Raw genomic sequence first — 14,213 nt, forward strand, 5'->3', positions numbered from 1 at the left:
ATCTGATAGTGCTGACGAGGAGACGTCCGACAGTCTGGAAATCGATCACCTCTTCATGGAACCCGGAGAACGAGTGGAGGGCGAAGGCAGCCCGGATGGTGAGTTACAGGTGACCCTCACCAGTTCTCTAGGGGTAGACCGCACTCGTCTTGGAGAGTTGCAGCAGATAGAATTCCCCGAATTGATTCATGAGGCCAATGGAGGACGTGTTGGTCCTGAGAGGGCCACTCATTGTTACGTACAGGACGGCATGCTGATGAGAGTGTTCTCCGCAGAGCAGGGAACTGAGTGGGATGAAGCAGTATGCCCTGCGTTGTTTGCCATGCGTAACGCAGTGGTAGGATCGTTAGGTTTCTCACCTTTCCAGCTGGTGTATGGACGAGGGGTGCAAAGTCCTCTGACCATGCTGAAGGAACGATGGACATCAGGAGTGACCGAAGGAACGGTCAACGGATACGTAAGGAGCGTCTCGCATTGGCGGCAGGAGTACTGGTTGGAAATTAAACTCATCCGAGGGAAAGACTATGTAGTAGCAGATGCCCTGTCCTGTATACACTAACCAGACATAACTCTTATTTTAAGGGGAGGGGTATGTGACGGTGTTTCCCCCCTTATATTCCTCCCACGCCTGCTGTAAGAGTCATGTCCGCTTTATCCGAGCGTTCTCTACGTCGCAGGCATCAGTTTGGTATATGTAGGAGAAAGTAGTATTCCGGAAGTGCCGAGAAATTTATAAAAGAAGAGTATTTTGGGCTGTGGTTTAGGCCCTTTAGGAAGCCAATATGGCGCTGGCTCTTCTGTTTTGCCGCCAAAACTGTGTGACGTCATTGACACCAGATTGGTCACAAACAGCGACCTGGCACAGGGAGCCAATGAAAACCTCCCGTGGCGAATATGACGTCACGAAGGAAGGGGGGGTCCGGTCATCGCGCCGCGCTGGCGCCATCAGTCTAAGACAGCACGTCAAGGAGGTCGGACGTGCGCTGGGGGGTCCTGTCAGTTGGACAGTTTACCCCGACTCCGGAGGATTTGCGCATCACCTGTGGGGTCTTCCTTCGTTCATGTGTTGGACCAGAGAAGGAATTGACAGAATATTGAGCAACAAGTGCTCCAGGAACAGGTGTTGTGCAAGAGTGGAGTCTAGGCAGCGACGTATGCGACGGCTGATAGCTTCACAGTGATGACGTAGTTGCTGGGCCAATCCTCCGGAGGGAATCAGTCTGACACGACACGTCAAGGTGGTTGGACGTGCGAAGATTGGTCCTGTCAGTTTGACAGTTGTTTCCCGCTCCCGTGGATTTTACGCGTCACCCGAAGTCTGCAAGTACTCTGTGAGGTCTTCCTTCGTTCATGTGTTGGACCAGAGAGAGAATCGACCGGATATTGAGCAACAAGTGCTCCAGGACAGGTACTGTGCAAGAAGAAGTGAAGTCTGTGCAGTGACGTATGCGACGTCTGAGGCAGTTCACCCATTTGTGGCGGCGAAGTGGCTGGACTGAGCCACCGGGAAGCAGTGGAAGAGGAAAACTATTCGGGAATCCGAACGACTGCCGCCGAGACGTAGGCAGCAGCCGTAGCTGGGAGGAGAAGTTGACGGCCGGGAGACCGACTCCAACCCTACAAGAAGTCGAGGAGGAGCACGGACCTGCAGTGAAAAGGCACGGAGACGACGCGTTTATGGTGGGACGTTGATTGAGTTCCTGGAGGACACGACAGAGTGTGTGTGGGGGCGTTCCCTACACGAGGCAGGAGCCAGGACCAGGAGCTACAACTCAACTCTCACCAGAGGATAGGTGGAAGTAGGTGATTCTAGTTTCCCTCCCAATTCCCCTTTAGTCAGCTATATTATTTAGCCAGAGTATTTTGTATGTCGTGAGCCAGGCTCACCTATGTCACAGTAAGGCACAAGTGTGCAGGGGGGCTACATAGAGTCCTCACGATATTTATGATTATTATTGGTGTGTGCAGGCACCCAGAGTAATTGATGAATTTACTGTGTTGATAACGTCTTTCATGAGTCTTTAATATGATCATTTATTGAGAGAATATATATATAAATAGGCCAGTATTTGGAGTTAGGCTATGTGCCCAGTAACTATGTTATTACCATTATTGATGTCTATGATTCATCCATATATATATATGTCTATGCTTGTGTATTGAATAATCATTCATGTGTGCAGTGATTAATTGTGTTATCGCCCACGAAAGGAATTACTGAGAACTCCAGTGATATATACTTGCATACGTTATCATTAAATGAAGGGCAGTGTGTAATACCATGACAGTGAATTATTGTGACCTTTAATATAGAAATGTTTGATTGAGCTCAAGATCAGTGTAGCAAAGTATTTACGTGCTATTGTCGCAAATATTGTGTGTTCGAACTTCTAGTGATATTTGAGAACTTAAAGAAACAGAGCGCGTGACGCCAGGAAAACAAGCAATAAACGTTCACACGGTGAGAAGGGCGTGGCCCAGCTGATTTTGACATTGACGTGAGGGGGAGCATTGCCAGCTTGGCGAGTTCATGATTATATGTGTGGGAACGAGCGACTTCTGCTTGGAACAGCTGTTTGCTTATTTGATATAGTCTTGTGATGTCTTTGAATGAGTTTTAAGTAAAATACAAAGTACATTGGTGTTTATATCATCCCCTCCATATTTCTTGTGGCTATATAATACCTGAAAGCAGATCGTGATAGAAGTAAACACCTGTCTGATATCAGACATATTGAGTGTGTCCTTGCCACCGTTACCACAATTCAACAAAAACCACTGACGTGTTACTGGACACCGGAAACACCAGTTGGCGACCTTGTGGTTAGTAGTAGAGCCCTGTGCCGGGGCGGGCACACAAGCTGTAAAGAGTACAAGCTGTGTTCCCACTCATTCTCGATCAGAGGCCGGTTGGGATTGACTGGGATACTCTCCTGGTGTACAGTGGCGCCGCGAGGATTAGAGTGAAGACCCGCAGGGCTACGGTGAGTGACCTTGAGTATACTGTTACTAGCCCCTCTCTTAATGAGGTGAACCCCGACATTGGCGACCTTGCCAGGATTAAGTACTTATACTGTTGCTCACCGATGAACCCCGACAAGAGGCAGAAAGGGACCTCAGGAATCCTCAAGTTGTGCCTTCGGCCTGTAACCTGACGTTACAGTGATTGTCAGGTGAGTATAACATCTCTCTCTCTATGCACATATTATCTGGATCCATTTATTCATGTATAATTATATATTCAGATGATGAGTCATAATAACGTGGCTGTGGCTAAAAAATGTTGACCAAACCACTCACTAGAAATTTAAGAGACGACGACGTTTCGGTCCGACCTGGACCATTATCCAGTCGATTGTGATGAGAAACGGGAGGCAAGGGCATTAAGTAGGCAAGAGAGAAATGAGGAGATGGAAATCTTGGAGGAAGATAAGAGCAAGGCAAAAGGTACGGAAGGTGTAATAAAGGGTGTAATAATAGGAATAAGAAAGGGATCGTAATAGAAAAAAACAAAGATAAAAGGAAGGGTAGGATTATGTTACATCATGTTTGTTAGAAAGTGTAGACCATTTGAGTACATACTGTGAAAGGGAAGAGTCAACAGCAACAAAGCCAGGACTAGGTTGGGTATCAGAGCCAATTCGACAAGACGGCGTCTGCGTAGAGGTAGGAAAGATTATTTTAGAGGAAGACCAATAAATAGGATGATTAGGATCTCTAACATGACAGAAGAGAACATTGTTTGAGTCTGCGGACTTAACTCTTCTTTTGTGTTCCTTTTGTCTGTCATTTAGTGTTCGGCCAGTTTCACCAAAGTATTGGAGAGGACAAGACGAACAGAGAATAGAGTAGACACCAGCAGCATTAGAAGCAGGAGGAGCAGTGTGAACTAGATTGCTACGAGGAGTGTTAGTTTGTCGAAAGGCGAGCTTTATGTCAAGAGGACGAAAGGTATTAGTAGGAGTTTTGAGTTCAGAAATGAAGGGAAGGCAGAGCAGTGCTAATTGTGTTGGAAGTAGGTTTAGGATGAAAGAAATTTCGTTTAGCTTGAGAATAGACACAGTTGATAAAATAAAACGGGTAACCAAAGCGAGAGAATGATTTGTAGATAAAGGAAATTTCAGAATCAAGAACCTAAGGTTCGCTGATGCGTAGAGCGCGGAGGAAGAGAAACAAGAATATTTTTCTGAAGAGGATGATGGTAGGAAAGGAAGTGAATGTACTTGAAAATGGTCCAGGCCGGACCGAAACGTCGTCGTCCCTTCAATTTCTAGTGTGTGGTTTGGTCAACATAATTATATATTCTTACTCAAATGCTGGCTACATAGTATAACATCAACCATACACTGGTAGTGATCTGTTCACACTTGTATGTCTACTGTGACGGAGTTCCCCCCCTTATAATTCTCCCACGCCTGCAGTAAGAGTCATGTCTGCTTTTCCCAAGCGTTCTCTACGTTGCAGGCTACAATTTGATATATGGGAGAGAGTGAAGTGTTCTCGGAGAGTCGAGAAATTTGTGAAATAGTGATATTTTGGCCTGTGGTTTAGGCCCTTTAGGGAGCCAAGATGGCGCTTACCTCTCTGATCTCCCGCCAAAACCGTGTGACGTCAGTGGCACCGGATTGGTCACCGACAGCAGTGTGGCACCGGGAGCCAATGAAAACCTCCCATAGTAAAAGTGACGTCACGAAGGAAGGGGGTCCGGCCTGCGCGCCGGGCTGGCGCCAGCAGTCAGACTCGACACGTCATAGAGGTTGGGCGTGCGACGAGTGGTCCTGTCAGTCGGACAGTTATTCCAGCTCCCGTGGATTTATGCATCACCGGAATTCCGCCAGTACTCTGAGAAGTCTTCCCTAGTTCATGTGTTGAACCAGAAGAGGGAATTGACGGTTATTTGAGGAACAAGTGCTCCAGTCAGGTACTGTGCCAGTAGCAGTGAAGCCGTGCAGTGACGTATGTGGCGTCTATGGCAATTCACCAGTTCGTGACAGCGTAGTGGCAGACAGAGCCACTGGGTAGCTGAGGAAGAGAGGACTATTTGGGGAACCCGGACGACTGTAGCTGAGACGTAGGCGACAGCCGTTGCTGGGAGAAGACGACGGCCAGGAGACCGACTCCAACCTTCAGGAAGTCAAGGAGGAGGACGGACCTGCAGTGAGGAGGCACGGAGACGACGCGCTAAACGGTGGGACGACGAGAGGCTCTGGTAGGACACGACGACGTGTAGTGTGGGGGCGTTCCCGACACGAGGACCAGGAGCTACATCTCGACTCTCATCGGAGGATAGGGTGAAGTAGGTGGTTCTAGTTCCCTCCCCATTCCCCTTTAGTTAGCTATATTATTTGGCTATATTATCTAGCCCGAAGATTTTATATGTCGTGAGCAAGTCTCACCTATGTCACGGTAAAGCACCAGTGTGCTAGACAGTACTATCAAGAGTACTTGTAATATTCATGTTGATTATTAGTGTGTACAGGCACCAGGAACCAGTGATAAATTTACTGTGGTGTGTATATCTTTCTATAGATTTTTTGATATGAACATATAGTGGTAAATTATATATAATATTATGCCAGTATTCGGAGGTTAGGCTATGTGCCCAGAAACTATTTATTTTCCATGTATTGATGATTGATTTATATACCATATATATGTCTATGTTCATTCAGTGAATAATCATTTGCGAGTACAGTGAATTATTGCGTTATCGCCCACGAGAGAAAGTACTGAAAACTCCCGTGTTAATATTTCATAATATATTGTTGGATAAATAACAGTGTAAGACCATTACAGTGAATCATTGTAGAATTGATTGTAGAAAAGACTGTTTGAGCCTGAGTACAGTGTAACTAAGTAATTCGGTTTATTTGTGCCAATATCGAGTGTGCGAGTTTCTAGTAATATTGGAGAATTTAAAGAAACCGCGCGCGTGAATCTAGCAAACAAGCAAATTTCGCGCGGAGAGTCCATTGCGATCAGCTGTTCTTGACACTTAATGAGGAGGGGGAGGTGTTGCCACCTAATGATCGCGGACTATTCGTGGGAACTTCCGGCCGCGTCAGGATTTGCTGATTTATTTGTTGTTGTTTGGCTTTGTGACATCTTTCATACATTTTAAGTAAAATACAAAACTATCTTAGTGTTTTTATCATTCCCTCCATTGATCTTGTGGCTATATTATACTGGTAAACCTAGAGTGATAACAATAAGTACCTGCCTGATTCCTGATCTTTTGAGTGTGTCCTTGCCAAGGCTACCACTGAATACACCAGTCCACTGAGGGTGTTACTGGCCACCTTAAACACCAGTTGGCGACTTTGTGATTAACCGTAGAGCCCTATTGTTGGGGAGGGCACACGACGGTCGATGTGATCGAGTCGTGTTCTCACTCTTTCTTAATAAGAGGCCGTTAAGATTGACTGGGAGACTCTCCTGGCGTGCAGTGGCGCCGTGAGGATCGAGGGAAGACCCGCAGGGCTACGGTGAGTTACCTTGAGCATAACTATTGCTTACCCCAGAGTAAGGGTAGAGAATAATAGAGAGGAGGTGAAACCCCCAACATTGGCGACCTTGCCAGGATATCGATCGAAGTAAAGGTTGCAGTGGTACTTGGCAGTGGTGTTAGAGATCAGGTGCAGGTTAACACTCGTAGCACAAGATGGAGGATGATAAAGTAGCAAGGTTTATTGACTCTAGAGATGAACAGGTGCTGGAAGAGTGCACCAAGGCACAATTACAGGCTATAGCGGATCATTTTGGAATAAAGATGAAATCTGCCAGAGTTGGTGAAAGAAGACTAGAGATAATGGCTCAGCTCAAGGCTCGAGACGAAGCTTTGGGGGAGGAACGGCCCCAAACACCTGCCAGTGAGGGTGAACACTTGAGTATTGGTGGAAGCAGCAGGGGATCCAGCGGCAGCAGGCACAGCATTAAGCTGGAAATAATGAAGCTGCAGCTAGAAGCGCAGCTGAGGAGAGAAGAGGCACAGCAGCGCAAAGAAGAGCGAGAAGCAGAAGCGCAGCAGCGCAAGGAAGAGCGAGAAGCAGAAGCGCAGCTGAGGAGAGAAGAAGCCCAACTGCGCCGGGAAGAGCAAGAGCGAGAAGCACAGATGAAGCGTGAGGAGCGAGAAGCCCAACTGCGCCGGGAAGAGCAAGAGCGAGAAGCACAGATGCAGCGTGAAGAACGAGAAGCACAACTACGCAGGGAAGAACACGAGCGAGAAGCTAGGATGAGACAACAGGAAATAGATGCCAACAAGGAGGTGGAGCTGAAGCGAGCTGAACTGGGACTAGGTGCCCCTGCCCCGCCGCAAACGGAAGACCGACGAGTGAGGGAACGAGACCTGCCGGTCTTTGTGCCTAGTGAAGCCGAAAGTTTCTTCGATCACTTTGAGAGAGTTGCTGCTATGAAGAGGTGGCCGAGGGCGGAGTGAGCGGAGTTGGTCCAAGGGAGGCTCACAGGTGAAGCTCGTGAAGCCTTCACTATGCTCGACTTCCAAGAATGCACTAACTACGATGCGGTAAAACGAGCTGTGCTCCGTTCTTTTAAGCTCACGCCCGAGTGTTACAGAAAGAGGTTTAGAGAATGTACCCGGTTGCCAGGAAAATCGTATGCGGAGACGGCGAGGGACATGGAAAGAAAGTTCCTTAAGTGGATGGACTCTGAAGAAGCGGGGTCGGCCAAAGAAATCAAGGAACTAATGGTCATGGAAAGGTTTATGTCCGTGCTCTCTCCTGAGATCAGGATGAGGATAAAGGAGGCGGACATAAAGAACCTGAGGGCCGCAGCCGACCGGGCCGACATGTTAGAAGAAGCCCTACGCCCACGCCGAGAGGGACAGAACCGACCACCCGCATACGTCGGAAACGATCGGAGTTATAGAAGGACGGATGGATGGAGGACAGGAACGAGTTCTCCCAAGTCCCATTTCTCAAGTTGGAACACCCGAGGATCAAAAGGTGCTGTAGAACCGATCAAGGAGAACCAAGCTGAGAGCTCGGGAACTGTTACTGCAGGGAAAGAAACGACAAGTGAGGCGGGAAAGACACAGGGTGTGACGGTCTCTGGAGGCAGTGCTAAGGCGAGCGGTGGCGGATGGTCTCCGCCGAGGGGTCGCTGCTACAACTGCGGAATACCCGGACACGTCGCGCGGGAATGCAGACGCCCTAAGCAGCGAGGACACGTTGCTTTAGTGATGTTCGAGGACCAGAGGGCCGAGAGAGTGCGGGATGAACCCGTGCTGAATGGGGAGAAGAAAGTTCACCCATTCATGTGTCAAGGAACCGTAAGGATGGGGGTCGCAGACCCCATCCCCGTGAAGATGCTAAGAGACACTGGGGCTGATTTTACCCTGGTAAGTGAAACCCTGTTCCCCGAGGGTTACGAAAGTACCAGTGTGGGGGTGGCACGGGTGGCCACTGTGGGAGGCCCAGTGAGGATGCCCCTACACCAGGTAACTTTAAATTCCGATTATGGCTGCCAAACCCTAGTGGTGGGAGTCTGTACATCAATGCCCAAGATGGAGGCACAGGTCATCTTGGGGAATGACGCATGTGGAGGATACGTCCTCCCGCATCTCGTGAAGGGCGAAGAGTGCATAGAACAGTACAATGAGACAGGCAGAGAGTTAAACGCCTGTGGGGACGGGAAGGGAATCGCACCGGTGGCGATCCCAGTTTGTACTGTGACACCGAGACAACGCGAAGAACCAGGAGGTTGTGGATCTGATGGGGCTGAGGAGTCGACTGACAGCCTGGGAACAGATCACCTCGGCGTAGGACCCAGAGAACGAGTGGAGGGCGAGAGTAGCCCGAATGGTGAGTTGCAGGTGACCCTCACCAGTTCTCCAGGGGTAAACCGCGCTCGTCTCGGAGAGTTACAGCAGGAGGAGTTCCCCGAATTGGTTAGTAAGGCCGAAGGAGGACGTGTGGGTCCTGAGAAGGCTTACTTTCCATTTATCTATATTATATATGCCGTGCTATCTATGATGAAGGAACGATGGACGCCAGGAGCAACCGTGGGAACGGTGATTAAATATGTCCAGAAGTTCAAAGAACGTCTCACTAGAGCGAAGGGACAGGCTAGGAAACTCCTGAAGAAGGCGCAACGTAAGATGTCGGAGTGGTGCGACAGGAGAGCTGCGCAGAGGGATTTTCAGGCCGGATCACAAGTAGTGGTTGTGCTGCCAGGTAAAGGTAGAGTGACCAAGTCGCGGTTCAAGGGACCATACCAAGTGCTGCGACGGTTGGGTCCAGTGTCGTACGAGATTGGGAAGCCGGATGGACCCCGGAAGAAACAAGTGTGTCGCGCAGACCGCCTGAGACCTTTCTTCACTGTGGAAGGAAGAGCCGCCAAGCAGGACGGAACGGATTCCCGAGAAACCCAGCGGAAGACGGGTCTGAGTGTACTGAGGGACCGAGAACTCCCGGAGGAGGAAAGTAAGTGGTCCAGGGCGGACGGCACCAGTCTCACCCGCACTGAGAGTCATACAAGGATCAAGGTCAAGCACATCAAGGGGAAGGACGACTGAAGGTGGAGCTGAAGCGAGCTGAACTGGGACTAGGTGCCCCTGCCCCGCCGCAAACGGAAGACCGACGAGTGAGGGAACGAGACCTGCCGGTCTTTGTGCCTAGTGAAGCCGAAAGTTTCTTCGATCACTTTGAGAGAGTTGCTGCTATGAAGAGGTGGCCGAGGGCAGAGTGGGCGGAGTTGGTCCAAGGGAGGCTCACAGGTGAAGCTCGTGAAGCCTTCACTATGCTCGACTTCCAAGAATGCACTAACTACGATGCGGTAAAACGAGCTGTGCTCCGTTCTTTTAAGCTCACGCCCGAGTGTTACAGAAAGAGGTTTAGAGAATGTACCCGGTTGCCAGGAAAATCGTATGCGGAGACGGCGAGGGACATGGAAAGAAAGTTCCTTAAGTGGATGGACTCTGAAGAAGCGGGGTCGGCCAAAGAAATCAAGGAACTAATGGTCATGGAAAGGTTTATGTCCGTGCTCTCTCCTGAGATCAGGATGAGGATAAAGGAGGCGGACATAAAGAACCTGAGGGCCGCAGCCGACCGGGCTGACATGTTAGAAGAAGCCCTACGCCCACGCCGAGAGGGACAGAACCGACCACCCGCATACGTCGGAAACGATCGGAGTTATAGAAGGACGGATGGATGGAGGACAGGAACGAGTTCTCCCAAGTCCCATTTCTCAAGTTGGAACACCCGAGGATCAAAAGGTGCTGTAGAACCGATCAAGGAGAACCAAGCTGAGAGCTCGGGAACTGTTACTGCAGGGGAAAGAAACGACAAGTGAGGCGGGAAAGACACAGGGTGTGACGGTCTCTGGAGGCAGTGCTAAGGCGAGCGGTGGCGGATGGTCTCCGCCGAGGGGTCGCTGCTACAACTGCGGAATACCCGGACACGTCGCGCGGGAATGCAGACGCCCTAAGCAGCGAGGACACGTTGCTTTAGTGATGTTCGAGGACCAGAGGGCCGAGGGAGTGCGGGATGAACCCGTGCTGAATGGGGAGAAGAAAGTTCACCCATTCATGTGTCAAGGAACCGTAAGGATGGGGGTCGCAGACCCCATCCCCGTGAAGATGCTAAGAGACACCGGGGCTGATTTTACCCTGGTAAGTGAAACCCTGTTCCCCGAGGGTTACGAAAGTACCAGTGTGGGGGTGGCACGGGTGGCCACTGTGGGAGGCCCAGTGAGGATGCCCCTACACCAGGTAACTTTAAATTCCGATTATGGCTGCCAAACCCTAGTGGTGGGAGTCTGTACATCAATGCCCAAGATGGAGGCACAGGTCATCTTGGGGAATGACGCATGTGGAGGATACGTCCTCCCGCATCTCGTGAAGGGCGAAGAGTGCATAGAACAGTACAATGAGACAGGCGGAGAGTTAAACGCCTGTGGGGACGGGAAGGGAATCGCACCGGTGGCGATCCCAGTTTGTACTGTGACACCGAGACAACGCGAAGAACCAGGAGGTTGTGGATCTGATGGGGCTGAGGAGTCGACTGACAGCCTGGGAACAGATCACCTCGGCGTAGGACCCAGAGAACGAGTGGAGGGCGAGAGTAGCCCGAATGGTGAGTTGCAGGTGACCCTCACCAGTTCTCCAGGGGTAAACCGCGCTCGTCTCGGAGAGTTACAGCAGGAGGAGTTCCCCGAATTGGTTAGTAAGGCCGAAGGAGGACGTGTGGGTCCTGAGAAGGCTTACTTTCCATTTATCTATATTATATATGCCGTGCTATCTATGATGAAGGAACGATGGACGCCAGGAGCAACCGTGGGAACGGTGATTAAATATGTCCAGAAGTTCAAAGAACGTCTCACTAGAGCGAAGGGACAGGCTAGGAAACTCCTGAAGAAGGCGCAACGTAAGATGTCGGAGTGGTGCGACAGGAGAGCTGCGCAGAGGGATTTTCAGGCCGGATCACAAGTAGTGGTTGTGCTGCCAGGTAAAGGTAGAGTGACCAAGTCGCGGTTCAAGGGACCATACCAAGTGCTGCGACGGTTGGGTCCAGTGTCGTACGAGATTGGGAAGCCGGATGGACCCCGGAAGAAACAAGTGTGTCGCGCAGACCGCCTGAGACCTTTCTTCACTGTGGAAGGAAGAGCCGCCAAGCAGGACGGAACGGATTCCCGAGAAACCCAGCGGAAGACGGGTCTGAGTGTACTGAGGGACCGAGAACTCCCGGAGGAGGAAAGTAAGTGGTCCAGGGCGGACGGCACCAGTCTCACCCGCACTGAGAGTCATACAAGGATCAAGGTCAAGCACATCAAGGGGAAGGACGACGTAGTGGCGGACGCCCTATCCCGCATACACTAACGAGACATGACTCTTATTTTAAGGGGAGGGGTATGTGACGGAGTTCCTCCCCTTATAATTCTCCCACGCCTGCAGTAAGAGTCATGTCTGCTTTTCCCAAGCGTTCTCTACGTTGCAGGCTACAATTTGATATATGGGAGAGAGTGAAGTGTTCTCGGAGAGCCGAGAAATTTGTGAAATAGTGATATTTTGGCCTGTGGTTTAGGCCCTTTAGGGAGCCAAGATGGCGCTTACCTCTCTGATCTCCCGCCAAGACCGTGTGACGTCAGTGGCACCGGATTGGTCACCGACAGCAGTGTGGCACCGGGAGCCAATGAAAACCTCCCATAGTAAAAGTGACGTCACGAAGGAAGGGGGTCCGGCCTGCGCGCCGGGCTGGCGCCAGCAGTCAGACTCGACACGTCATAGAGGTTGGGCGTGCGACGAGTGGTCCTGTCAGTCGGACAGTTATTCCAGCTCCCGTGGATTTATGCGTCACCGGAATTCCGCCAGTACTCTGAGAAGTCTTCCCTAGTTCATGTGTTGAACCAGAAGAGGGAATTGACGGTTATTTGAGCAACAAGTGCTCCAGTCAGGTACTGTGCCAGTAGCAGTGAAGCCGTGCAGTGACGTATGTGGCGTCTATGGCAATTCACCAGTTCGTGACAGCGTAGTGGCAGACAGAGCCACTGGGTAGCTGAGGAAGAGAGGACTATTTGGGGAACCCGGACGACTGTAGCTGAGACGTAGGCGACAGCCGTTGCTGGGAGAAGACGACGGCCAGGAGACCGACTCCAACCTTCAGGAAGTCAAGAAGGAGGACGGACCTGCAGTGAGGAGGCACGGAGACGACGCGCTAAACGGTGGGACGACGAGAGGCTCTGGTAGGACACGACGACGTGTAGTGTGGGGGCGTTCCCGACACGAGGACCAGGAGCTACATCTCGACTCTCATCGGAGGATAGGGTGAAGTAGGTGGTTCTAGTTCCCTCCCCATTCCCCTTTAGTTAGCTATATTATTTGGCTATATTATCTAGCCCGAAGATTTTATATGTCGTGAGCAAGTCTCACCTATGTCACGGTAAAGCACCAGTGTGCTAGACAGTACTATCAAGAGTACTTGTAATATTCATGTTGATTATTAGTGTGTACAGGCACCAGGAACCAGTGATAAATTTACTGTGGTGTGTATATCTTTCTATAGATTTTTTGATATGAACATATAGTGGTAAATTATATATAATATTATGCCAGTATTCGGAGGTTAGGCTATGTGCCCAGAAACTATTTATTTTCCATGTATTGATGATTGATTTATATACCATATATATGTCTATGTTCATTCAGTGAATAATCATTTGCGAGTACAGTGAATTATTGCGTTATCGCCCACGAGAGAAAGTACTGAAAACTCCCGTGTTAATATTTCATAATATATTGTTGGATAAATAACAGTGTAAGACCATTACAGTGAATCATTGTAGAATTGATTGTAGAAAAGACTGTTTGAGCCTGAGTACAGTGTAACTAAGTAATTCGGTTTATTTGTGCCAATATCGAGTGTGCGAGTTTCTAGTAATATTGGAGAATTTAAAGAAACCGCGCGCGTGAATCTAGCAAACAAGCAAATTTCGCGCGGAGAGTCCATTGCGATCAGCTGTTCTTGACACTTGATGAGGAGGGGGAGGTGTTGCCACCTAATGATCGCGGACTATTCGTGGGAACTTCCGGCCGCGTCAGGATTTGCTGATTTATTTGTTGTTGTTTGGCTTTGTGACATCTTTCATACATTTTAAGTAAAATACAAAACTATCTTAGTGTTTTTATCATTCCCTCCATTGATCTTGTGGCTATATTATACTGGTAAACCTAGAGTGATAACAATAAGTACCTGCCTGATTCCTGATCTTTTGAGTGTGTCCTTGCCAAGGCTACCACTGAATACACCAGTCCACTGAGGGTGTTACTGGCCACCTTAAACACCAGTTGGCGACTTTGTGATTAACCGTAGAGCCCTATTGTTGGGGAGGGCACACGACGGTCGATGTGATCGAGTCGTGTTCTCACTCTTTCTTAATAAGAGGCCGTTAAGATTGACTGGGAGACTCTCCTGGCGTGCAGTGGCGCCGTGAGGATCGAGGGAAGACCCGCAGGGCTACGGTGAGTTACCTTGAGCATAACTATTGCTTACCCCAGAGTAAGGGTAGAGAATAATAGAGAGGAGGTGAAACCCCCAACACTTCATAACTTTATTGTGCAATTAGGGCAGACCTTAATAATCTAAAATTCAGATCCCATTGTGCTGATGGAAATTCCCTGTTGAAATGATAATTAACGTTACGCAATAAACTCACTTGTAGGTTTCCGATTCTCGTATACATTATATATGAGAATGTCTAGT

Source organism: Procambarus clarkii, chromosome 66 (genome assembly GCF_040958095.1).
Source record: "Procambarus clarkii isolate CNS0578487 chromosome 66, FALCON_Pclarkii_2.0, whole genome shotgun sequence".
In the NCBI taxonomy this organism is placed as follows: Eukaryota; Metazoa; Arthropoda; class Malacostraca; order Decapoda; family Cambaridae; genus Procambarus; species Procambarus clarkii.